We start from the raw sequence: 23,839 nt of genomic DNA on the forward strand, positions 1-23,839 counted from the left end.
AGATGTCACCTGAGGATCCTTTCTGGTTTCTAGCAAGCTAGTATCTTGGTATAAATCCACACTTCTCTTAAAGTCATTTTGTGCCACCTCTATATCTTTCACCCAACACTCAATTTGTTTCTCATGTTAGAACAGTTCAAATACCCATTGAGGATGTGACGTTCATTCTCTCTCTCCTCCTTTTCTCTCTCTTTCTCTCTCCTCATATTATACAGGGCCAAAGGGAAGTCAAGGATTAGGACTTCAGCCTCATCTAAATTTTCTACACAGCAATGCAATTTAAGATACTTCATTAAATGCAGTGCCAGTTGTTTTCATCTTAGGCAGCAAATAATATGAGAACAGCCTTCTACACATCAAGGCCCCATGGGGTAGGCTAAAGAAGGTCAGAAAGAAGACCGGCTGTCCCTTTGACACTTTACTTTGAAGTCCAGCTTTCTCTCCAAAGTAGCTGAGTCCTCTCCACATCACTGCCAACCCCTGCCTCCAGGCTTTATCTAAATCACCCTCCTTTCCAGTTAAATCTGTGGGTTCCTATGAGGAAGAGTGGCTCCCACTGGCTGAGGCCTATTTCTCCAGGTTATATATGTCAGAGTTTTCCATGCCTTTAACAAGACTCAATTAAAAATTAATCAGCCCAGCATGGCAATTTGGAGAGGTAATTGTTTCTTTTCTTGACTCCATGGCCATAGGCTAAAAGCACACCCAGTACCTAAATTAATCATCTAATTGGGATTTTTCCATACTCCAATCACTCAACCTTCCAGCGATCCCAGCAATGTGCTGTCTGACCTCAATAATTAACTTGCCCCAGTGTCCACTCTGTGGCTTTGTCCCCTACTCTCCCTTCCAATCCCCTTTAGCAAAATAGAAAATAGCCATATAGGCCATTTACCTGGACCCTCTCCAATAACCAGGAGGCTTTATCTTCAGAAGATAAAATAGCACTTGTGAGGAAATATTAGAAACAGTGGGGCAGGTTCATATATTCAACATAGTTTGTAATAGAAAAAAGCGATTACAAACTAATGGTAGTACTTGACTGGCTAAATAAAGCATAGTATATCCATGCAACATACAGCAATATGGCTTTAAAAAGAAATGAGGAAATGTCGTGTATGCAGCTATGGAATGTTCTCCAGGAAATTAAAGGGAAAAAAAGCAAATCACATAACAATACATGAAATGTTATATTTGCAAAAAAAGGGAAAAAAATATATGTAATGAAACATATGTGTGTACAGACATATATATACACACACACATATATGTGTATGCATATGCATATATTGATAGAGAAATATAAATATATATAAGTTTGTAATGCACTTAAATCATCTCTGGGAGGAGTCACAAGAAGCTATAAAACCATTTGCCTGTGGAAAGATTAACTGGGTGTCAGGAGGGGAAGAGAAGAGAAAATTTCATTGTATATCATTCACGTGCCTTTGAAATTGTGAATGTTCTTCCTGTCCAAAACATAAATACATTTATATCTTTGATATCATTTAATAATACTTGGTTTATGGTTGAAAATTCTTACAAACTTACATATATAACATGAATGGATAGATAGCATATTTAAATAATTTTTAAAAAGAGAAGAGCAGGGAAAAGGAAAACTAGTGCTTATTAAGCTGTGTGTCAGACCATGTGTATCCATTTTTTGTTTTCAGTTTTTTTTTTTTTATTTTGAGATGCAGTCTCACTCTGTTGCTCAGGCTGGAGTGCAGCGGCGTGATCTCAGCTCACTGCAAGCTCCACCTCCCAGGTTCACACCATTCTCCTGCCTCAGCCTCCCGAGTAGCTGGAAGTACAGGCGCCCACCACCACGCCTGGCTATTTTTTTTTAGTATTTTTAGTAGAGACAGGGTTTCACCATGTTAGCCAGGATGGTCTCGGTCTCCTGGCCACATGATCCACCCGCCTCGGCCTCCCAAAGTGCTGGGATTACAGGTGTGAGCCACCGCGCCCGGCCGTGTATCGTATTTAACACTCAAAGCAACCCTGCAAGGTGTCTTCATCTGTCCCCTTTTTTTTTTCTTTTTAACAAATGAATATATTGAACATCCAAAAAAGAAATTAGGTGAATACCAGAAGTACTTGTGTTGATTCATAGTAGCTAACACACACACAGATACACTCCTTTATATTTCATTTTGATATAAAAAATACATTTTGTTTACTCTTCCCAAATATAAGACAAATGGCAATCTTTTTATAAGGAGTCCACACTCTCAATAGCTGCATTAGTCCCTATATGAGGGCAGAGTCTTCATGGCCTAATCACCTTGTAAGTGTCCCGCCTCTCAATACTGTTACAATGGCAATGAAGTTTCCAGCACTTGGCTTTAGGGGGACACGTTTAAGCTACAGCAAAGGTAATCTCACTTTTGCTAGTCTCCGTTCAGCCTTTAACAAGACAAGCATGTATACCTGTGCTGACAAGCAGCAGGAATATTGCCTTAGTCTTATTGTGATAACAGAACAATCCTTTTAAGTTTCAGCAACATCTGCTTACATACATGTAGGAGGTGAGTACGAGTCCAATTTTTATTTTATCTCATTACTTAATGAGTACAATGGACATTATTCAGGTGATGGATACACTTAAAGCCCAGACTTCTCCACTATGAAATATGACCATGTAAGAAAATTGTACTTTTACTTCTTAAATTTGTGCAGATAAAAAACAGCCATAAATACATAAAGTGTCATGTAAAATTCAATGTTCATGCAGTTGGTTCACAGGTCCTATCTGAGCATAACAAAATTATTTGCACAGCTTGTAATGACCTAGTTTAAGTGGTACTAGAACAATTCTTCTAATTCTCTGTTAATCACACTCCCTGCTCTTTATTAGCTCTATCTAGGCAAAGCATCTCCCTGGAGAGAAGAATTTGCAGCAAGCAGGAAGCTCTGGCCTCTTCATGTTCATATCATGAAAACTCAAGAGGACTCCCTTCGACCTCTGACCTTTTCTCCATGGTTGGGGTTGCCTTAGGGGGCTCTCTCCCATGGAGAAAGAATCACCAGCCTGCTTGCCCCTCTCTCCTTCCCTCCTCTCTGGTCAGCCTCACCTGTGATCACACAGGGTAGGAACAGAGGGAAGCCCTCCCCGGGCTCTGATAACAGGGTTGCATGACTGTAATTACAGGTTTTTGCTTCCCAGCTACCCAAATGACAGTCACAGTGGAGGCTGAAACGCCTCAGTCAGATGGAATCAATTACTGGGCAAAATTGGGAGGTTAATTTTCCCCAGAATGAGATATGCCTTTTAGCTTTGCCATCTCTTTTACTCCAGCTGGTAGCTTATTTGGTTGCATTGTTCTCTGGCCATGTGAACAAAGTTCCATTAGGAAGGATTTCCAAAAGAGTTGATTTGAAAAGGAAACTCCATCAGCCCCCAAACTCAATACGTGCTGAATAGAAGGACTGTTATTAACAAAGCAGCATGGATGGCTCATCACTAGAATTTACATTTGACAGGCATGGGGTTAATCCAATAAGAAGAAATGGGATCTCTCACTATAGTACCAGTCCCTTCTTTAAGGTCCCCTGGCTGAACTTTATCATGGCCCAGCACTGAAAGAGCTTTACCTTCTGGAAACTTCCATGAAAATAAGCCACTTCCCTCATTAGCATAATTTTCTAAATATGAAAAAGCATCTCACTGAAAACAAATAAAACAAAAGACAAACAGTATTCATCTTCTTTAAGTACAATTGCCACTTCTGAATGGCTTAGTAGAAGTGTTAAAATAGCTTCCATTTAATAGTTTATTATAGTAATAATAAAAATAGAGACTAAAATTTATTCATGTCCCATGTTTAAGGAAATGGTAAATATTATTTATTCATTAACTCAATCACCTCAAAACCACCCTAAACTGAAGCCATGAGAAGCTGGCTAACTTGCTCATGTTTACCCCACTGTTAAGTAAGAGTCATAATGTGAACCCAGGTGATCTGAATCCAGTACCTACAATTTAAAATCACTCTGCTATACATTGTCACTCCATATGTGCAAACATTTCAAAAGAGAAGTATTCTTATCACTTGTAGGTGGGGAATTTGGAGCATGAAGATATTAACTAATTCATGCAAGTTTAGAGAACTCTTAAATTAATGAAGCTGCAAGTCCATACCAGATCTGTCAGACTGAATAGCCTGAATACAGCTATTGAAACCCAAGAGAGGCTTTGCAAGAGCCACTACTGCAAGGCCTTGGGTGATGGTTAGCTAAAAATAATTGGTAGTGGTTATCAATTCTAATATCATTTATGTTCTTCTCTTAGTCTTCTTTAGGAGAATTTTTGAGTCCCATAATATCATTATATACCTATATTGTATTCTGAATCCTACATAGCTGTTTTCTTTATATCATCTCTTTAGGGGGGATCGCTCCATGAAGTAAGTACACATTCCCTTAGGAAACAGACTTTAAGAGTTTGAATAACTTGCAAGAATATCACTGGGATTAAAGTTCAGTGCCATTTCTCATGTATGTTTATTGTGGCACTATTCACAATAGCAAAGACTTGGAACCAACCCAAATGTCCATCAATGATAGACTGGATAAAGAAAATGAGGCACATATACACCGTGGAATACTAGGCAGCCATAAAAAGGACGAGTTCATGTCCTTTGCAGGGACATGGATGAAGCTGGAAACCATCATTCTCAGCAAACTATCGCAAGGACAGCAAACCAAACACTGCATGTTCTCACTCATAGGTGGGAATTGAACAATGAGAACACTTGGACACAGGGTGGGGAACATCACACACCGGGGCCTGTTGTGGGGTGGGGGGAGGAGGGAGGGATAGCATTAGGAGATAGACCTAATGTAAATGACGAGTTAATGGGTGCAGCACACCAACATGGCACGTGTATACATACGTAACAAACCTGCACATTATGCACCTGTACCCTAGAACTTAAAGTATACTAATAAAAATAAATAAATAAAATAAAGTTCAGTGCCATTTCTACTACTGAAAACTAACAACCCCATGATACCTGAAAGATTTAAAGGTAGGTACTTTATTATTTTCTGTCAATCTCTAATTCAGAAAAAAAAAAAAAAAAAGCCATTATCTGCTAATGTTATGTCATTTATTAGAAGTGAAGCTTGTTGTGTTGGTTTAATCATTCAGCAGACATTTATTAAGTTTCCACTGCATGCCAGATTAGTAGCATGGTTGTAGACCACTATTAAAGTCTCAGAACAGGATAGAAAATGCCCCCGCTCTCACAGACCTTCTATTCCACTGAAAAACATGGCAGGAACATTCGTAAATGCCTTTTACACTTCTCATGTATCAGATACGTTATATAATGTGGTTGAAAATTGGATTGAATGGCAAAAAAGTTACTGTTTTCTGAGTAGAACTAAAACATGCTAGATTCTTTTTCTTTCCCAAAGGAGTATACCATGATAATTAAGACATTTATGAATATCTAAAAGTGACCAAGGGAAAAATAATCAAAAATGAAACTGAAAAAAAACAATGTTTCCATTTTTCTTTCATTTGTAATAATGTGAGATGTGGATGGTAGTTTTTACATTAAAACAGGACTCCCTACTTTAAAGTTCATATACTTGTTGATGTACATAGATCTTTAACCTCATAAAGAAGTTAGGGCAAAGAAACATGAAAAAATATACAATGAAAACTACTTCTAATTGGAGGTTAATTTCTGAAGTTAAAGTAAAGTGATGAAATTCATAATTATAATAAGCAGTATATAATTATAGAGACTATATGTAATATTTTACATAACTGATAGGTTATACTGATATAATTCATTATAAGAATTTGGCTTACTGGTATTATGTTCTGGATCTGGATTTCAGATTTCACGAATTGAGGCTTACCTGTATTTAAGAGATGTCAGGGCTGATACCGTATTGGATATGAAGGGACATTCTGTTCTCAGTAGTCGCTGAAAAATGATATTTATGTAAGCCAAAAGAAACACACATGCACACATGTGCACACAGACACATACACTTTTTTATCCCCTAATATTTTCAGATCAAAATAATGTGATTTTTTTTTTTTATTATTCAGAAGGGGTAAGAGACCTTGTTGTTATGAATCTCTACTAAGTGGTCTCCATTACATTTTTTTCCCTCTATTCTTTATTTATTTATTTATTTATTTTTATTTTTTGAGAGACTCTCTCACTCTGTCACTCAAGCTGGCTGGAGTGAAGTGGTGTGATCTTGACTCACTGCAACCTTCGCCTCCTGGATTCAAGCGATTCTCCTGCCTCAGCCTCCTGAGTACCTGGGACTACAGGTGTGTACCACCACACCTGGCTAGTTTTTTATTTATTATTTTTAGTAGGATACAAAAAATTCTACAAAAAATAGAATTTTTAGTAGAATTTAGTAGTATGGGGATGTCTACTGCACTTCACCACCACAGTATGTCTGCTTGCATGTATTTTCTAAGTTACAACTGTGTGAGCAAATGATTATTGAATAGATGCTGCTTAATGATTTTGGTGGAGAAGTGAAACCCTTCCTTACAGATCAAGGCCTTATTTGCCTTGCCACTTAGACAGTTTTACACCTTGTGGCATCCTCTGTCAGCATGCAGTTTCTTATGTTATTCAATGACTGCAAATGTGTATTAGAACCTCCACACCCTGGGGTTTCGCCATGTTGGCCAGGCTGGTCTTGAAGGCCTCAAGCGATCCAACCCTCTCGGCCTCCGAAAGTGCTGGGATTACAGACATGAGCCACCACGCCCAGCTATCCCCTCTATTCTTTTTTTTTTTTTTTTTTTTTTGACAGAGTCTCGCTCTGTCGCCCAGGCCGGAGGGCAGTGGCAGCGATCCCGGCTCACTGCAGCCTCTCCCTCCCGGGTTCAAGCAGTTCTCCTGCCTCAGCCTCCTGAGTGGCTGGGACTACAGGCATGCACCGCCATGCCTGGCTAATTTTTTGTATTTTTAGTAGAGATGGGGTTTCACCATGTTGGCCAGGATATCTTGATCTCCTCACCTCGTGATCTGTCCGCCTCAGCCTCCCAAAGTGCTGGGATTACAGGCGTGAGCCACGGCACCTAGCCTATCCCCTCTATTCTTAACCCTGGCTTTTCTTCTCATAGATTCTGTTTCCTTCCTTGCAAAAGGTAGTCCCTGATAACAGCTGGGGCACAGTCCCAGGCCCAGTGAGCACTGGCTTTCCCCCAATTATAGCATCTCTAGTGTAGGTGTAAAAGGGGCTTTCTCATTATTATTATTTTGTGGTCAAAAGGTTGCATACACTATTTTTTTTTCTGCTGCTGAAGCTTAGAAAGGGTGGAAAGCAAAATATTTTGATAATTATTCAGGCCATCAGGTTACATAAGAGGTTCCATAGCCTTCTGCATCAAACTTGAACAGTTGAAACCACAAATTCTGTTTTTGCAGCCATAAAACATTCATAGCAAAAAAAAGAGAGAGAGAGAGAGAGAAACAGAAAATAATAAAATCCATTTTCCATTTGCTTGAAACTTATAAAATTTAATGTGGTGAAAAATGACAGTTTACTCCCTGTAGGAAACTGCTCAGAGCCATGTTTCACAGGCATGGTGTGGAGGTTCTGATACACACTTACAGTCATTGAATAATGCAAGAAACTGCATGCTGACAGAGGATGTCACAACGTGTAAAACTGTCTAAGTGGCAAGGCAAATAAGGCCTTCATCTATAAGGAACAGTTTCATTTCTCCACCAAAATCATTAAGCAGCGTCTATTCAATAACCATCATTTGCTCACAGTCATAACTTAGAAAATACATGCAAGCAGACGGACCGTGGTGTTGAAGTGCAGTAGACATCTCCACATGAAGACTGAAAACATTTGGCTACTAGCAGTAACTGAATATGGTTATTAGCATGGAAAACATTTAATTTTTTTTCTTTTTTTTTTTGAGACAGAGTCTTGCTCTGTCTTCCAGGCTGGAGTGCAAGTGGCGCAATCTCGGCTCACTGCAAGCTCCGCCTCCCAGGTTCACGCCATTCTCCTGCCTCAGCCTCCCAAGTAGCTGGGACTACAGGCGCCCGCCACCATGCCCGGCTAATTTTTTTTTCTTCTTTTTTTAGTAGAGACAGGGTTTCACCATATTAGCCAGGATGGTCTCGATCTCCTGACCTCATGATCCACCTGTCTTGGCCTCCCAAAGTGCTGAGATTACAGGCGAGAGCCACTGTACCCAGGCCTTTTTTTTTTTTTTTTTTTTAGACAGAGTCTCGCTCTGTTGCCCAGGCTGGAGTACAGTGATGCGATCTCAGCTCACTGCAACCTCTGCCTCCGAGGTTCAAGCAATTCTCTTGCCTCAGCCTCCAGAGTAGCTGGGATTACAGGCATGCACCACCATGCCCGGCTAATTTTTGAATTTTTAGTAGAGAGGTGGTTTCGCCATGATGGCCAGGCTGATCTCAAACTCCTGACCCCAAGTGATCCACCCACCTCAGCCTCCCAAAGTGCTGGGATTACAGGCATGAGATATCGCACCTGGCAAATTATTTTTTAAGATATGGTGACACTAGTTACAACCTCTACATAATATAGCATTTGTGTATTTTTTCTTTTTCTAATATATCATTAAGAGTAAGATCAAAACATTCAACACAAAGCGGCAAAACTGTAGAGCTCCAGCTCTGTAAGTAACTGGCAGAGTGGCTATAAACATGCCCTTAAACTCAACTGACCTTGATTTCTTTCCTATAAAATTAATGGGTTGTACTAAGTGATTTCCAGGCCCAACTTCCACTAATATTCTATAGGAATTTCTAGAAAAGGATAATTACCTGATATTCAAAGCATTGAGCCAATGAACAACTGAAAACAAGAACTGTTTTGACTATATCTGAGTAAAGTTGAATATTATAGGGGGTTTGTGAAATTTCTGTGTCCCACCATAGCTTTAATCATATCTTTAGTGTTTGACTATATTAATTGTCTATTACCATAATTATGCTAATAATCCACCTCAAAACTTAGTGGTTTAAAACAGTGTTAAGTATTTTTGCTCAAGGATCTACAGGTCAGCTGGACAGTTCTACTGCTCTGGGTCAAGTCTGGCTCTTCTGACTGGGTTTGCTCATGCATCTGCAATCAGCTGGTGAACCATGTGAGAGGTAGTTGCTCCTACGGACTGAATATTTATGCCCCCACAACCCCCAAAATTCAAAAACTGAAGCCTAAAACCTCAATATGATAGTATTTGGTAATAGGGCCTTCGGGAAGAAATTAAGTAATGAGGTTGGATTCTTTATGAATTAGATTAATACCCCTATAAAAAGAGAAAGAGACAGGAGTCTCTCTCTGTCTGTTCTCCAACATGTGAGGGCACAACAAGAAGATGGCCGCCTGCAAACCAGGGAGAGCACCCTCTTCCACCAGATACCAGGTCTTCCTGTCCCCTGCCCTTGGACTTCCCAGCGTCCAAAACTCTGAGAAAGAAGCTACTCAATCTGTAATACTTTGTTATAGAAACCCAAACGGAGTAAGACAACTTATTTAAACTATTTTTTTTTTTGAGATGGAGTGTCACCCTGTCACCCAGGTCGGAGTGCAGTAGTGCAAACTCGGCTCACTGCAACCTCTGCCTCCCAGGTCCAAGTGGTTCTCCTGCCTCAGCCTCCTGAGTAACCGGGATTACAGGCGTGCACTACCGCGTCTGGCTAATTTTTTGGTATTTTTAGTAGAGATAGGGTTTTACCATGTTGGACAGGCTGGTCTTGAACCCCTGACTTCGTGATCCACCCATCTCGGCCTCCCAAAGTGCTGAGATTACAGGCATGAGCCACCGCACCTGGTCTATTTAAAGTATCTTCTAATATAAAGTTCTGTTCGCCTGTCATTTTAAATGGACTCAATATACTGCAATATTCCAGTATAATGTTGGGCTCCTGTAACTCATTGAAGTCTTGATATACACTGAAGTCTTGATATAGATAGATATATAGATATAGATATAGATAGATATACATATATATAGAGATATAGATATACATATATAGATAGATAGAGATATAGATATATAGATATGTTTGTAAATATTTTGAGTATTTTAAATACCTAAGTAAAAATGCCCAAGTTACAGATTGACACCAGCAAGTTGTTTTGAAAAAATTTAGCTAGGGACGAGTCTTTAGCTACATCAGACAAGGATTCTACAAAATTTTGTAGATTGATTCTACAAAAGCTTCATCAGTGCTTTTCTTCCAATAAGCTTATAAAAGTACCGAGAATGTTTTTCCAAGCAAATGTTTTCTAACAATTCTGCAACTGCTCTTTACTAGGCATGTTCAAGTCCTGCCTTGTTATTAATAGCCTCCCTAAATCCAGGTTGATTAAATATAGTTAAAAGGAGAGAACTATTTGAGACCAAACATGGTAGTGCAACTTGGTAACTCTTGTTTCATCTGCTGTGCCATCCAGACAAAAAAAAAAAAAAAGTCAGTAAGTAATAAATAAGAGGCTCAGTACGGTGGCTCATGCCTTTAATCCCAGCACTTGGGGAGGCCAAGGCGGGTGGATCATGAGGTCAGGAGTTCGAGACCAGCCTGGTGAAACCCTAGCTCTACTGAAAATACAAAAGTTAGCCAGGCATGGTGGCGGGCACCTGTAATCCCAGCTACTTGGGAGGCCGAGACAGGAGAACTGCTTGAACCCGGGAGGCAGAGGTTGCAGTGAGCTGAGATCATGCCACTGCCCTCCAGCCTGGGCAACAAAGCAAGACTCCATCTTGAAAATAATAATAATAAATAAGAAAAAAATGTTTATTATAGTTTATATACATTGAGCCACAGAAAAATATAACTGACATACAGATGTAGACCATTGCTTTGCATTTTAGAATGAGTCCTGGTAATGTTTAGAGGAAAGAGATTTACCTTTATTTTCAGCATTTCCATAAACCTTTCAAAAACCTCTAATCTCTTAAAAGTACAAGATGAAGAAATACATTAGAAATTTCCCAATAGGCAACCACAAAATATAATATGACCAAATTAACACCAACATTATTTCTCCTCGTTAGAATGTGGCACATCTGAGCATCAGATACAATTAAATATATTTGAAGATTATAACTGAATACTTTCTGTGTGAGAAGTAGAACAATGTCACGCTTGAAATAGGCAAATAAAAAAACTGAAAAGTAACCAAATGTAAGACAGAGATTCTGGAATAAGCCATGTCTTCAGCATTTTAAAGGCTGAAGCCACAGCTTTTTATTGTTGTTCATGTGTCCTAAGAGTATTTCCAATTGGCAAAGCAATGACAAGGTGCATATACTTTTTCATACTTTTTGTTATTTGTACAAAGCTATTTTGGTTAACTCCATAAAAACACAGGGAAATAGAAGCTTGAGGCCACCACTGGAATTATTCAAAACACAAAGAAAACCCATGTGTTTCATTCACACAGCAATTTGGGGCGAATGTGGTTTTCAGCCAATATTTTCCAGAAAAACCACTTAATCCCACAAATTTCTTCTGAGTCTGAGACTCAACCAGAATCCCAGCTGACTGGTTTCATTCAGTCTGGAGACCCAAACTGGTCCGGGATATGCACTTAACATTTTTCTGAACTCTGGAAGATCAGAGAAAAATTACAGGTAATATGAAAATAGGAAGTATTTGATGCCTTAGGAATCCTAGTAGGGCAGGAAAACACAGACTGAAACCCTACAACTGCTCAGTACAGTCAGACATTCTTGACTGTTTCCCATAGCCCTTATTTGATACTAACATAATCAGTATCAACACTCTGCAACCGGGCTACTGAGTTCATACCAGGCTTTACTGCTTACTAATAGTGAGGACCTACCTAAGTCACTCTACCTTGGGTTCCTCACACATAACATGAGGATAATAGTATAAACCACATATCATTCTTGTAGGCAGAAAATGATATTGTAAACATAAAGCTGCTTACCAGCGTGCCTGGCATATGTCAAACACTCACAAATGTCAGCAATTAATATTAACATCATCATCATTAGTTATATACAAGCAAATGCATATAAAGAAGTCTGACCGTAAGTTCAATATCACATATCACACTTACTGATGACCTAAAATCCTTATTACTAAGAAAAGAAGATCTGAGAACTGCCCTCCTAATTCTGGGCTCTAGTGCTCATCCGTGGCAAATCATTAAAGAGGATTGAGAATCCCGTCTTTCAGTCAAGCTCACTCTAACCTCTGAAAGTCCCATTCATTTCTGGAATCATCAATCAGTATTTATGGAGCACCACATCAGACAGTGAGAAAATTAAAGAAGGAGGAAAGTCCCCAGCTCCAGACAGACTCATCACCCAGGGAGGAGACAGCCATATTAACAAATAATTGCCATGCCTTAATGCACACAGAAAGCTCAGGGCAACAAAGAGGAAGAGGGCTTATATTATGGCTGTGGGGGTTGGAGAAGGTTTGACCGAGAAGCGACATTTGGTCCCAGTCTTGGAGGATGAGAAAGAGTTCACCAAATAGAGGAAAAGTAAAAAAAAAAAAAAAAAAGAGCTCCACATAAAGAGTAGCAGATGCCAAAGCATTGTGAAAGCTCTTGACCTGTAATGAACATATCAAGTTAGATGTGGCTGAAGCAAGACGTATAATGCAGGGATCAAATGAGCAAGTTTGGAGAGGGAATCACTGGAATATATTCCTTCTCCCCATTATGCAGAAAATTGAAATGAAAATTAACTAAAACATAAATCACTTAGCGATCTCCATGCAAACCTCAAGTCTGAAAAATAGGACCCCCAAAATTATCCCTTCCCCCCTACAAAAAAAATCACTTTCTTAGTTAACAGTGCATTTTACTTGCTCTTGCAAAAATCTCCCTGCCAATGCCTTCTTTCCACAATCAGAATCTTTTACTTTTAATGTACCAAAGGAAACAAAATAATATTTATTGTGTCTCTTGCATGTGCTTCTTAGAAAAATGGTATTAGCCTCATATGGAAACACTTCGACAAACCCCTGAAAATAATTCCTTAACCACAAACACGTCCTCTACTTGTCTGATCTCAAATTGCCTCGAATATCACAATTTCAGGTCAGATTTAAGGATATGACAGGCACTATCAGTCCATTACATAGGAATGATATATGAGGTAGAGGGCGGAGGTGCTGGCACAGAAGATGCCAGTTGTGGGGAAGTCCCATGCCTGGTTCTCTGCAGTATCTTCCTCTCTGGGAACTTTCCAGGCCCACCTGAAGACACTTACCAGCCAACAGCTTCCTCTGCACAAAGGAGAAGAGGAACAATGGAAGGTCTCTCTGTGTTCATCATCCAGATACCATCTCAGAACCTCCCTGGAGCACGATTATTGGAGGCAAAATAACACAGATAGGATTTCACATGCGAGCTTTGGATATGGGGCTAACAAAGATAGAGGGACACAAACCACCCCTCTCCCTGAGCCCCTCCCTTCCTCACAACCCCTTGTTGCTCTTTCGCTTCCAACTTCTAATTGGCAGACACCTGATCTGCATTTCGATTTCATTTTCTGAGCACACATGGCCACCTGAGACTCCCTGATACGTGTGGGAAAGGGGTGGCCATGTTGCCTGCACCTGTTGCGGGGACCGGCCCACCACCCCTCCCTTCGTGCCATCCCCATTGTGTGCCACCTTATTCTGTTTCAGTAGCAACAGAAAAGTCAAAGTCGCCGGCATTCAACAGGAACACATACAAAAAGGAAGCCAGAAAGCTTCCTTGTACCTCTTCTCCCACCGCCCTGAAAAGCCTGCCCAGTGGCCTACTTCAACAGTAAGTGTAGCAATCCTCTTTTCAGAGTTATGCCAGGTGAGAGTCGTAAAAGGCAACAACATAATCATTTCTTTGGATGGCCCATTGAGCGTAATTGGTTACACAAACACACACGCACACACACACACGACTTAATATGAAACTACTCATATTTGATATCCCCATGCAGACTGTATTACTTTCGTGAAAATAAAAAGATCGAAGATCAAGGACGCTGGGGACTTTTAACTTCGAAGAGAATAGATTGTAATACCAATAAACTTTCACACAACCACCTTGGAATGCAGACTGAAACTGAATAACTCTACATACAAATCTTGATGGTGACGATCAGAACACACTCAAATTCAAAGGAGAGAAAGAAAGAAGTACAGCAGCCACCGTCTTGAGTAAATGTGCAGCAATGAAACAAGACCACATTTTGAAGTTTGATGGCCAAATGCCTTGGTTGGTGTCTGTTACCAAGTGGATACTAAAATGTTAGACTATAACGATTCTGTGGTAGTAATAATACATCATAAGGCCTGGAAATGGAAAGAATCCATGAAATCATCAAATAATGTTTTGGCCAGCACAGGATGCAGTTCCCAGAGAATATTCCTTAAAGTCCTCCTTAGGTTGAGCTCTAAAAATCAAGTCACTTTATCCATCTGAGAAGAGAGTGATCTGTCCATCTGTAGTATCTGATTTCTGCTATGAAATTAAACTTTGGCCTTAAAAGCATTGTTCCATACCAAACTAGTCCTTGGTACCAGGTTTTCATTAAGGACCAGTTATAGCCCATGGAGGAGGCAGGAAAGGTCATTTTATCCATTCCCCTACCTCCGGGCAGGTCTTGTGTGAAATGACACCAGCCTGGCTCTTATTATAAAATCCCCATAGCAGGAAGTTCTATACCCCTGCTGTAATACTGTTTTCCCATGACATATAACCCTTATAGTTAGAAAGTGTTTTCTGCAGTCTAGACACACTCCCTCCCACCACAATTTTAAAACGTGTTCCCAGAGTAGCAGAGAACTATTTACCACATTCAAGGCACCTGAAGAAAGGAAAGCAACTTAATATTGCTCCTTCGATATTGCGTCTTGTAGCATAGTCTTAATTTTAGCTGAGCTTTTTATATCACAGTTTATCAAAACAAAAGGTGATGTGGTCTTTTTGAAGGCAAGTGTTGTTCTTTTCCTTTTTGCTATTTGTGGGTTCTGCTGGGGATTTTGATCAGTTGTAAAGACAATGTGGAAAGTAGAACAACATTCTTCCAATACCGTTAGTTCAGATTTTGATATTATGATGCAAACTGGCCTGAAGATCTGTTAAACTATTCATTGCATTATTTCATTTTCTTTTTTTTTTTTTTTTGAAACGGAGTCTTACCCCATTGCCCAGGCTGGAGTGCATTGGCGCGTGATCTCAGCTCACTGCAACCTCTGCCTCCTAGGTTCAAGCAATTCTCCTGTCTCAGCCTACTGAGTAGCTGGAACTACATGCACCTGCCAACATGCCTGGCTACTTTTTGTATTTTTAGTAGAAATGGAGTTTCACCTTGCTGGTCAGACTAGCCTCAAACTCCTGACCTCAGGTGATCCAACTGCCTTGGCCTCTCAAAGTGCTGGGATTACAGGCATGAGCCACTGCACCCGGCCCATTATTTCATTTTCATTATATTGAAAAAATCATTTAAACATTTACGAAGCTTGGCTGGGTGCAGTGGTTCATGCCTGTAATCTCAGCACTTTGGGAGGCCAAGGTAGAAGGATCCCTTAAACCCAGGAGCTAGGGATCAGCCTGGGCAACATAGGAGACTCCCATAAAAACAACAACAAAAAAAACTAAATTAAATATGTAAAAATGAATCCAAATCTTTAAACTATTCATCATAAAACACGCTAGTTGTGTATCTTTATTATCTACTCTTTTATTACTTAAAATAGGTAAACGGGCAGGACCTTTTATTGACAATCCCCTGTTGTCTTACTTTAAATTGTTATACATAATTCCAAGTAATGAAATAGCATGTCTCTGCAAATTAAAACTTGTTTTTATTGCCTTTAACTGCTCTTTTCAAAATTCATTCTGAGTAATAAAACTTAACAGTCTTTCAGTAAGGAATCTGAAAATACATAATGCAAGTTTCTGCTTCTGACAACTTCCTTACTGGACTTTTAAATCAACTGGTGAGAAGGCACCTACCAAGAAGGTGCTATGAGGAAATAAATCAGAATGAATCACTTTCATGATAGTCTCATTTTCTCAAATTTGAAAAATTTAAGTTTACAAGAATAATTCATATTAAAATGCATATGTTTTCATGTCAGCATTTATGAAAACTTCTAAAATGTATCACATGGATAAAAATAAAAGGATATTTTCAAGTCACTTATATTTCATATATATTTCAAGTTTTGAGAAAAACTTGAAGGCATTAAATTTTAGAGGTAGAAGTATGAGCTAGCACCTTTGATAATACATACACCATTGTTTCCCTGTTTTGTCCTGTATTAAGAAGAAGAGAGGGGCAAGGGGAGAAGAGACATTTTCTTGCAGTTATCACTGGGATCAGGAGTACTTCAGTGAACATTCCAATGTGAATTCCCTTGTAAAGTTGTCAAACTAGAATTTCTTCACATAGAATAAGAAAATTTAGTCGTATGAGATGTGTTTTAAAAAGAAATACCTTAACTCAAAGAGGGTCAATAATCTTCAGTATTTTCTTTCACATCCAATAATGCAATGTGTCTGTGAGCCCACAATACGTCTATTTGAGAGAATGATAGAAGTATCGGCGTTTGGTACTCACATAAAATATGATGAAGGACCTTCCTGTTCCAGTCTCTGCCTCCAAAGAGAGACACACCTTTTATGGATTTCTAAACTCAGCCAGGGCTGTTAGGAAAACACTCACTTATCTATACCAACAATAACACTGAGCACTTTATTGAGTGCTTACCATGTGTTAAACACTTCATGTGCATCATATTATCTAATTTTCATAATCACCCTATGAAATAGGCACGATCATGAGTTCCATTTTACAGGTGAGGCTCATTGAGGTTAAGTACCTTGCCCAAGGTCACACAGCTGGTCAGTAGCAGGGCCAGGATTTAAGCCTGATAGTCTGCAGAGCCTCCTATCGTATTTTATACAAGGCTTTGCACGCAAATCTCTTTTACGTAGCACCTTTTACTATCATTCCACTTCCCTGGGTCCAACAGATTTGACAGCTTGGAATCATTAGAAAAATAAAAGCACACAGAAAAGCAAATCAAATAGATCTGAAATAAAAACATTACTTTAAAATACCTGCTTTCAATCTCATAACCAATAAGCATGACAGGGAAATCAAACCCTCAGTTAAATTTTCTGTTTGTTTTAAAAGCTACTGGACATCAAACTGCCTCACTAATTCTGATCTAATCATCGTTCTGCAACTTTGAGTCACAGTTATAGCAGAGTAGGTCTTAGAAAAAGAGCAAGTGAGAATGAGACCAGCCTCCTACCTTTCTACTAGAAATAGTAACAGTAGCAGCAAGCACTTAAATCTGCCAAGGGCACTTCTAGGAAAATTTCTAAACCATCTGTGTCCCCTGAAAAGAGCAGAATTTAACTACAGACAAAAAAGAAAAGAAAAAAAAAAATCAGAAAAGAATTACACACATGCCATTTTCAATAAAAAGCAATTTCTTATTTTAATTAAAGATTTTGTCTCTTTCATTCCATCATCTCTCATTTAACATAAACTATAAATAGGAACAATTCCATAATAATGAATTGTTCCTTTTTAGGGTTCAGCTGAATACTCACAAGTAGAGCTTCTGCATTTATTTTAGATTTAAAAAACAATGAAATGCACAACTGTTATTAAATATGATTAGGTATTTTGCAACACAGGAAGTAATTATTTGACACCACTGGCAGTTTCAGTTGACCTTAGAAAAGTTGGTCCCTCTCTGGTCAGGCGCTCATTGCTAAGAGCAAACGGATGAGTTTCAAAGCACTGGTTTGGACTGCTGGAAACAGATAATCAACAGATGATAGAAACATACCCTTTTTGGGGGGTGGCTTTTGTTGTTGTTTTTTTTTCCTTCCAGATCTTGTCAAAGGATGATTGATATGTGTGGAGCAGCCCTTCAAACGCCAGCCACAGCCTGAGGCACTTCCTATAATCAAAGCACACGCCCACCCAGAACTAATTAGACATTAGATTAGTGTCAACTGATTGATTTAAAGCAGCTCTCTCTCCTTTCCCTCTCCTCCACCCCCCAGCAATGCAAGGATGGGGCTAGTCTACAAAATGACTCTCTCTCAACAGACAAATTATTCATGGAAGCTTCAGGAAGGAAACCTAGAGACAATGCAGTGTGGCTAAAAAGCAACCAGAAGAACATTTCTGGAAGGAAAGAGTGGGGGGTGGGGGAAGAACAGAACAGAGAGAGAGAGGGGGGAAAAAAAAGAGAGAGAGAGAATGAATCATGTTTCTGAGAGCAATGAAACCCCTTGGTCCAATTTGTTGAATTAAGTTAGAGAGAGTGTTTGTGATGTTTGAAAGAAAATTATTTGCAATTTAACCTAGGAGAGTTCTGAGTACATTTGGCTACAATTTAGATACCATTTCTCAAAGTCTTTTTCCTTCTTTTTTTTTTTTTTTTTCCTTTATAAATATATGAGCCGGGAACATTCAACGTTGTCTTAATGGATTAAGCAGAGACAAGGCTGCAAGGAGCAAATTAAAAATGAAATAGTTACAGCTGTTGGAACTGGCATTGGGCAGAGAGAGGTAAAAAGGATCTCTCTTCTTACAGGATAAGGGAGATTTCACCAAGCCTTTGCAGAGTTCAGACATGCATGCCTACAAAATGGTAAGAGTGAGCCCTCGCCTCCTTAGCCACCGCACACAGTTCAGGGGCTGCTTAAGTCTGTAGAGAGGCCCAGATAGTTGTATTTCAACTAAAAAGTGGGCGTATTCCCAGAAGAGAACACTGGAGTAGGAGGGCAGCCAGGGGCCAGTTTTAGACTTTTCATTTGCAGATTAAAAGCCTTTTCCATTTGTCAGGGTCTGCTGCTACTGCACTCTGGAGTCAGGGTTGATCCAACAAAAACACATCTCTGGAATTATTTCTGTGAATATGCCCCCCAACAGTCCCACCCCAAGAAGTGCTATAAGAGCAGCAGAAATGTATAAGAAAGATAGTACTAGCCAATGAAACTCCAACAGTCTTCATAGAAGGACACTCTTCCATCTCATGACTTGGAGAGGGCTAGAGAAAAGGAAGAGGGGTTAGGAAATGATTTGGGAAGAAGGAGCAGAGGGTGAGAAGAGCAGCAATGGCCAAACAGTGGAATTGGCATTCCCATGAGTAATTATGCATATTTTTAGAGCTCTTTACAGCTTTCAAGGCTATATATATTATCTCCTTGATTTCCCACAACATCCCTAGAAGACAAAGGATGTGTCATTATTCATTGACAGATTTGATATTTCATGCATTACACATAAAATGATGGAGGCCAATATCTCTCCTTCTCCCTACCTAGGTCATGGAACAAGTCAACGATATGAAGACTCAGTCTCAGATATAAAGACTTCCAGCTTCTACTTACTGGTCTTCCAATATGTTGCATTGTCTCCCAACCCTCTGCCACAGTGGTATGTTTTAAGATGGAGTTTCACTCTTGTTGCCCAGGCTGGAGTGCAATGGCATGATCTCTGCTCACTGCAACCTCCACCTCCCAGGTTCAAGCAATTCTCCTGCCTCAGCCTCCTGAGTAGCTGGGATTACAGGTGCCCACCACCATGCCTGGCTAATTTTTTGGGTATTTTTAGTAGAGATGGGGTTTCACCATGTTGGCCAGGCTGGTCTCGAACCCCTGACTTCAGGTGATCCACCTGCCTTGGCCTCCCAAAGTGCTGGGATTACAGGTGTGAGCCACCATACCTGGCTCTCAATAGTATTTCATGTGTATATTTACTTTTCGAGTTTTAAACTTTGATACCCCATCCATATGAAAGCACTCTAATATCCGAAGAGCTAACCCTCTTAGCTCAATAAATGAGCCAGACCTCAAGCTGGAAATGTAGGTTACTAGAGAGGGTCTGCAGGTTCCAAAGGAGGAAGTAATAAACTCTGCATTCAATACAGGAGAGATAACTCAGTTTTTATTTTATGCAGGAACTAAAGACTTAGGCTGAATCCCACGAAAGCAGTCAAGATGCAGGGAAGAAGGTATTGAGAACTTACGACTGCCTGCAAAATATGTCCTGAAAAAGGACTGATTTTCCTGGAGTCCAAAATGCAACGGGCACCAGAGCAGAATTGAATGACTGGTATATTTTTCTTGTATAGGGGTCTTAGCATCCTAATGATAGCTTCTGAGAATTACTCAGGTTGAAATATGAAGCCACAAAAGGGCATGAGTAGGTGAAGTCTGGACAATTCCTTCCATGTCACTGTTTCTCCCTGGCTACCTGGTCTCCCTGTGGAGACAGAAATTTAGAGAACAGTATTAGAAAGCCAAGAGGGGTGAGGCATGAGGGAGAGTCCTCCAAATGCCGATTCGGCAAATTTTAACTTTTTCAGCTATAAACCTTTCAATACCTCAAAATAAATCCTTCAATTTTATATGAGAGTTTGGTTTCTGCAGCTGTAGATTTATGCGGTGTGCTGAGGCCAGGCCAAGAGAAGTGAACATAAACGATGTGACAGATAGCGTAAGGATGTTATTCAGCTTCTCACTCCGGCATGGCTCACTTAAGAACTTTCCAAATGTCAAGCATAACCCCTCTCACTAATTAGCTGCTAAAGCAGCTGATCTTCTGCCATGGACATGTGTCTCTAACTGCAGGCCCTCAGCCTGAGAGGTGCTGCAGAAAGCAGCACACTTCCTCATCCCTGGCCTGGGTCTGAGACACATAGCCCGACACATCACCCCAAGCATCACTGTTGCAGACGCATCTGTTGACCACAGGCGTGCCCTCTCTGTGTGCCAAGTTCTGCTTCTTGGTTGCTCGTGGGAAATGGAGTACTGAAATATAATGTGCTTCATGAGCCAGCTATATTTACTAGGAAATTATTTAAGACAACAAGACAGTGTAGAACAAAATAAACCTATCATCATATTGCCTTGATTGAATTGCTTGAAAATAAATTAACTAATAGTTTTTGGAAATTATTATGAATCAAGCTCTGTGCTAGTTTTCTCCGAAGTATCTTAGTTAAACTTTATAATAACAGAGCAAAGTAGACAGTATCAACTTCATTCTGCAGAGGAAGAAACTAAAGATCAAAGAGGTTAAATGCTGTCTTAGTCCATCGTGTGCTGCTGTAACAGAATGCTTGAGACGGAGTGATTTATTAGGAACAGAAATTTATTTTCTTGCAGTTCTGGAGGCTGGCAAGTCCGAGATTAAGGCAAGATTTACCTGGTGGGAGCTACATCCTCACATTGTGGAAGGAAGGGCAGGAGGCCCAAATGCTATGTGAAGCCTCTTTTGTAAGGGCCTTAATCCCATTCACAAAGGAGAAGCCCTCACAGCCTAGTCACCTCTTAAATGCCCACCACTTAATACTATCACATTGACAACAACTAAAGTTTAGAGAGTGCACATTTAAACAATAGCAAATGCCTTACCTAAAAAGCATCCGGGTAGACATGTGACAAGTGACTCTGTCTCCTTTATCTTCAACATCATGTGATTAACTTGATAATTATTTCAAAAATAGCAACCAATAAATAGGAAACTGAAAATTTTTATCTAGGTAAAATTTTTGGAAGAGACCTAAGTTGTTTCTCGTCCATGAAAATCATAAAGTTTTTATCATCAGAGCTTCAACAAGAGTGGAATTTATTAACAATGACTTGGACCACTTTTTATGCAATTTTAATTTTTTCAAAGTTTCATGTGTGTGAGTTCCACTTCTAGCCAAAATGAAATAAAAAGAACCATATTTTTGCAAACTACCCATCTGACAAGGGATTAATAACCGGAATATATACGAAGCTCAAACAACTCTATAGAAAAAAAAAATCTAATAATCCAATCAAAAAATGGGCAAAAGATTTGAATAGACATTCCACTAAAGAAGACATATAAATGGCAAACAGACATATGAAAAGGTGCTCAAAATCATTGATCATCAGAGAAATGCAAATCAAAACTACAATAGGATATCATCTTACCCCAGTTAAAATGGCTTTCATCCAAAAGACAGGAAATAACAAATCCTGGTGAGGATGTGGAGAAAAAGGAACCTTTGTCCACTGTTGGTAAGAGTGTAAATTAGTAAAACCACTATGGAGAACAGTTTGGAGGTTCCTCAGAAAACTGAACATAGAGCTACCATATAAACCAGCAATCCCACTGGTGGGTATATACTCAAAAGAAAGGAAATCAGTGTATCAAAGAGATATCTGCATTCCCATGCTTTTTGTAACTCTGTTCACGGTAGCCAAGATCTGGGAGCAACCTAAGTGACCATGAATAGATGAGTGGATAAAGAAAATGTGGTACTTCTACACAATGGAGTACTATTCAGCCATAAAAAAAGAAAATGAGACTTCGTCATTTGAGAAAACATGGATGGAACTGGAGGTCATTATGTTAAGTGAAATAAGTCAGGCACAGAAAGACAAACATCACATGTTCTCACATATTTGTGGGATCTGAAAATCAAAATCATTGAACTCATAGAGATAGAGGGTAGAAGGACGGTTACCAGAGGCTGGGAAGGGTAGTGGGGGTGTGATGGGAAGGTGGGGATTGTTAATGGGTACAAAAAAATAGAATGAATGAATAAGGTCTAGTATTTGATAGCACAATAGGGTGACTATGGTCAATAATTTAATTGTACATTTTAAAATAACTGAAAGACTGGAATTGGATTGTTTGTAACACAAAGGATAAATGCTTGAGGGAATGGATACCTCATGATGGGATTATTATGCATTTCATGCTTGTATCAAAACACCTCATGTAACATATAAATATATACACCTACTATGTGCTTACAGAAATTTAAAATAAACAATTTTTGGCTGGGCGCTGTGGCTCAGGCCTGTAATCCCAGCACTTTGGGAGGCCAAGGCAGGTAGATTATCTGAGGTTAGGAGTTCGAGACCAGCCTGGCCAACATGACAAAACCCCATCTCTATTAAAAATACAAAAATTAGCTGGGCATGGTGGCTCACGCCTGTATTCCCAGCTACTTGAGAGGCTGAGACAGGAGAATTGCTTGAACCCAGGAGGCAGAGGTTGCAGTGAGCCGAGATCACGCCACTGCACTCCAGCCTGGGTAACAGAGCAGGACTCCATCTCAAAAAAAAATCAATAAATAAAATAAAGTAAAATAAACATTTTTTTTTTAAAAGAACCAGATTTGCCTTCTTGTCTGAAACAAATTTAAAATTTGGGACAAAAATACATGAAGTAATGGTTTTAAAGACAGTAGACATCAGTCAATGAAGGACAGTGAACCCCAAAAGAAGGAAAACAACAGAATAAGCCCCTATAATTGACCCAGCTTACTGCTTGTAGAGAATCTCAAAAGTGCAGTACAGGCAAGGGGGAACCCAGGGAGCTTAGCATTCGCCTGGAGTTGAACAGACAGATATGATTGTCTGGGGAGGATGGTCAGTTAGAGTTTGCAGGACAGACTCACATATATATATATGTAGATGATATTTTGTATATTTTGTATAAAATTATATATAGTATATATAATTATGTAGGAGGTGTGTATATCCAAAATCCTCTTATGACTCTCTATTATTTATATAGTCCTTTTATGCATATAATATTTTTCCTATTTTCTTAGGGATATTATTTATATTTTGAAATTTTCTTCTGCTCCCTGCATTATTCCTATGCCTCTGCTTTACTTTCTCTCTCTCTCACTCTCTCCCTTTCTCTATTCCCCACCCTCTTCCCCCATCTTTCATGTCGAAGTGGAGGCTTCTGTCCATGCCTGGAGATCCTTGCCTATCAATTCCTGTATCTGCGAGAAAGGCTTTGAGATGATGGGCTTCATTGTAGAATCAACGGGAAGGAACCTAACCATTT

The 23,839-nt window shown here is 39.5% G+C and overlaps 1 long non-coding RNA gene across 2 annotated transcripts in view; it reads right to left on the bottom strand.

The window, feature by feature from the left end:
* The window catches only part of LOC110741519, a 129,241-nt gene that overhangs the window by 89,299 nt on the left and 16,103 nt on the right, over positions 1–23,839 (bottom strand). Inside the window, exon 3 of one of the 2 annotated variants that reach the window (XR_002517773.2) lies at positions 17,283–17,942. This is a non-coding gene — a long non-coding RNA (uncharacterized LOC110741519). Of the gene's footprint in view, positions 1–15,568; positions 17,943–23,839 lie in introns of those variants that run through there. The other variant, XR_002517772.2, reaches the window with a different exon arrangement.

The sequence above is a fragment of the Papio anubis genome, chromosome 17 (genome assembly GCF_008728515.1).
Source record: "Papio anubis isolate 15944 chromosome 17, Panubis1.0, whole genome shotgun sequence".
Classification (NCBI taxonomy): domain Eukaryota; kingdom Metazoa; phylum Chordata; class Mammalia; order Primates; family Cercopithecidae; genus Papio; species Papio anubis.